This window comes from Austrofundulus limnaeus, unplaced genomic scaffold (assembly GCF_001266775.1).
Source record: "Austrofundulus limnaeus strain Quisiro unplaced genomic scaffold, Austrofundulus_limnaeus-1.0 Scaffold1919, whole genome shotgun sequence".
Lineage (NCBI taxonomy): Eukaryota > Metazoa > Chordata > Actinopteri > Cyprinodontiformes > Rivulidae > Austrofundulus > Austrofundulus limnaeus.
Window position 1 is genome coordinate 1 of NW_013954321.1, and position 3979 is coordinate 3979.

Genomic DNA, 3979 nt, shown 5'->3' on the forward strand with positions numbered 1-3979 from the left:
AACACAGGTGAGCACAGGTAAACACAGGTGAGCACAGGTAAACACAGGTGAGCACAGGTAAGCACAGGTAAACACAGGTGAGCACAGGTAAACACAGGTGAGCACAGGTAAACACAGGTGAGCACAGGTAAACACAGGTAAACTCAGGTAAACACAGGTGATCACAGGTAAACACAGGTGAGCACAGGTAAAAAAAAGACCCTACCACCATGGGTTCAGATGAATGTTTTTATTCGGGTCGACCCGGTGTGTGAGCCTCAAACTGTAGAAAACATTTACATCTAAAATCCATAAAAATATTTTCTTTTAAACGTTTCCAGTAACTAACGGGTTAAACATTCACACCTGTCCCAGAAAAATAAAAGCAGGCCCCGCCCACTCATGTCAATCAACCTCAGAACCACTCAGTGCTGAGGAGGGGCGGGGCCACACTGGCTCTGAGGAACAGGTTCTATCATGTATGTACACAGAAGGTTCTGCAGCTTCCTGTCTGACGCCACGCTGCTGCAAAGCATCATGGGAGCAGCTCAGCTCATTAGTGCTGCAGGCCCCGCCCCCTGTAGTATAGGCCCCTCCCCCAGCTACAGGAACATGCTCACTTCCTGTCAGGAGGAGGACCAAGCATCAGACAAGAAGCTCCAGAACATCAGACCCACCTGGAGGCGGAGGCAAGCCTCACCTGCTCCCCACACACCTGGTGGGTCCCTCAGAGAGACTCCACCCCCCCACCAGGTGAGTCACAGTTAAAGACGTTAGTGTCGTCCAAAGACTTGGGTCAAAGTTCTGAAGACTTCTGAAGTCCTGCAGAAAGGTTCTGAAACACGACGAAGCAAAACTGGAAAAGTGACTCAGCATTTTTTACCTCAGACTTCAGATCCACCTGCTCCTCACAGGACCCGGGTCCACACAGGACCACCCACAGGACCCGGGTCCATACAGGACCACCCACAGGACCCGGGTCCACACAGGACCACCCACAGGACCCGGATCCACACAGGACCACCCACAGGACCAGGGTCCATACAGGACCACCCACAGGACCCAGGTCCATCCAGACCGAGGGGCTACCTTTGGACCAAAGCTCTGTTGAGACCACTTCCTACATGGTCCTCACCTGGTCCTGGTCTCTCAGCCCACATCTGAAGGAACCAGAGGCCTTCTGGACCAGAACCAGAACACAGATGTTTACCCAGAATGCACTGCAGCCAACAGCTGCTGTCTGAAAGGACCAGGAAGTCCTCTGTAGACCAGAGGGTCTAGACCTGAGCTTGGACCAAACTGGCTCCAACAGAAACCTGATCCAGAACCCAGCAGCTGGTCTACAACTGAACGGGTCCAAAAGAGGTCAGAACCACCTCAGAACCAGATCAGTTTTATTTTGTCCCAAAACCCTAGAACTGAGGGGGCTGGACCGGTACTGGTCCAGAGGGTTCTGGAGGGGTTCAGGTTCTGACCCGTTCAGCCGTTAGCTTCATGCAGAGCAACAAGCAGCAACAGGGACAGAATAAAGAACTGGTTCTGATAGGTCCTGGTTCTGATGGGTCCAGGTTCTGATGGGTCCAGGTTCTGATGGGTCCAGGTTCTGATGGGTCCTGGTTCTGAGGGGTCCTGGTTCAGATGGGTCCAGGTTCTGATCAGTCCAGGTTGTGATCTGAGGAGACATTCTTGTGGTTCTGCTGGTGACAGGAACCTAACAGACATGGCTTGTTTGGGTTTTTGCGGGTCGTGTTCAGAACCAGAGTTTAAGGCTTCTGTAGGAGTCTCTGCTGCGTTCACTGACCCGCTGCCAGGAGCCCCCCGCTCCGAGGGGCTCCTGAGGCTCAGCAGCTTTGTGAAACAAACAAACACGTTTGAAGCAGCAGCCAAAACAACAACAACGACAACAACAACAGTCCGGTTACCGTGGCAACCACAGCCAGCATCAACAGAAAGAACAGTCTTAGTTCAGGTGGGCGACCCACACTGGTTTACTGCAGCACAGAAGGTTCTGGACCGGCTCAGATAAATGCTGCCACATGTTTCCATCAGAGGTTTTGCTCATCTTCATCATCTTCATCAGGTGTAAATTGTTTCTGTGGGTTCTGGTCCAGACCCGGTCCAAACATGTGGAACATCTGGGTCGGATCAGCAGACAGGTTCTGGAAATCAACACCGCTCTCCTCCCATCTAACGGGTCAGAACCTTTAGAGGCAACCGAGAATAAAATAAAATAAAATAAAATAAAATTTAAATAAAATTAAATCAAATCAAATAAAACAAAATATAAAATAAACAAAATAAAATTGAATAAAATCAGCCCGCCTCCTACATTCAGATCTGAAACCTGTTTTTATCTCAGCTGAACTTTTAGTCTCTGATGTCACCAGGTGGGAGTGTCTTAGGGAGGGGCGTGGCTTGGGTAAGATGTGATTGGTCAGATTGAGGTGAAGTAATGGTAAAAACTTAAACATGTACTTATTATTATTGACAGATAGTAACTTCCTGTCTCCAGTTATGACTGAAATTAAAATTCATAAAGTACCTGTTACCTGTTACACTCACAGACCACGCCCACATATCAATCTGACCAATCACAGCTTTCCCCAACCACTCCCACAAGAAATACCTACTTAAATATTCACTCACTAAAACTAACCAGATTGACTAAACAGATTAAATATCTGATAAAACTAACCAGATTAAAATAACCAGATTAAATAATATGATACAAATAACCAGATTAAAGTAGCCAGATTAAAGTAACTAGAGTAAATAGAGATTTAAACCAACCAGATTAAATACTCAGATTATACTAACCAGATTAAATCCTCAGATTAAACTAACCAGATTAATGTATCCAGATTAAATACTCAGATTAAATTAACCAGGTTAAACTAACCAGATAAAATAATGAGATTTAAACCAACCAGATTAATACCATATTAATGTATCCAGATTAAATGCTCAGATCAAATTAACCAGATTAAATTAGCCAGATCAAACTAACCAGATTAAATGCTCAGATTAAGATAACCAGATTAAATGCTCAGATTAAACTAACCAGATTAAATCCGATTAAACTAACCAGATTAAATAATCAGATTATATTAGCCAGATCAAACTAACCAGATTAAATGCTCAGATTAATCTAACCAGATTAAATGCTCAGATTAATCTAACCAGATTAAATGCTCAGATTAATCTAACCAGATTAAATGCTCAGATTAAACTAACCAGATTAATTAACCAGATTAAACTAATCAGATTAATTAACCAGATTAAACTAACTAGATTAAATAACCAGATCAAACTAACCAGATTAAATAATCAGATTAAACTAAACTGATTAACTAACCAAATTAAAGTAACCAGATTAAATATCAGATCAAATTAACCAGATTAAATATGATGCAACTAGCCAGATTAAAATAACCAGATTAAATAATATGATACAAATAACCAGATTAAAGTAGCCAGATTATGCTAACCAGATTAAATACTCAGATTAAACTAACCAGATTAAATACTCAGATTAAACTAATCAGATTAATGTATCCAGATTAAATACTCAGATTAAATAAACCAGGTTAAATTAACCAGATTAAATAATGAGATTTAAACCAACCAGATTAATACCATATTAATGTATCCAGATTAAATGCTCAGATCAAACTAACCAGATTAAATAAGCAGATCAAACTAACCAGATTAAATAACCAGGTTAAATTAACCAGATTAAATAACCAGATTAAATAATCAGATCAAACTAACCAGATTAAATAATGAGATTTAAACCAACCAGATTAATACCATATTAATGTATCCAGATTAAATGCTCAGATCAAACTAACCAGATTAAATAAGCAGATCAAACTAACCAGATTAAATAATCAGATTATATTAACCAGATTAAACTAACCAGATTAAATGCTCAGATTAAACTAACCAGATTAAATAATCAGATTAAACTAACCAGATTAAATAATCAGATTAAACTAAC

The 3979-nt window shown here is 41.5% G+C and overlaps 1 long non-coding RNA gene across 1 annotated transcript; it reads left to right on the forward strand.

Moving 5' to 3' along the window:
• Window positions 1-217: 217 nt before the first annotated feature.
• LOC106536656 (uncharacterized) lies at window positions 218-3546 on the forward strand. The gene is made up of 2 exons (XR_001312566.1): window positions 218-1531; window positions 1564-3546. It is a non-coding gene; the product is annotated as an uncharacterized LOC106536656 (long non-coding RNA).
• The last annotated feature ends 433 nt before the right edge of the window (window positions 3547-3979 follow it).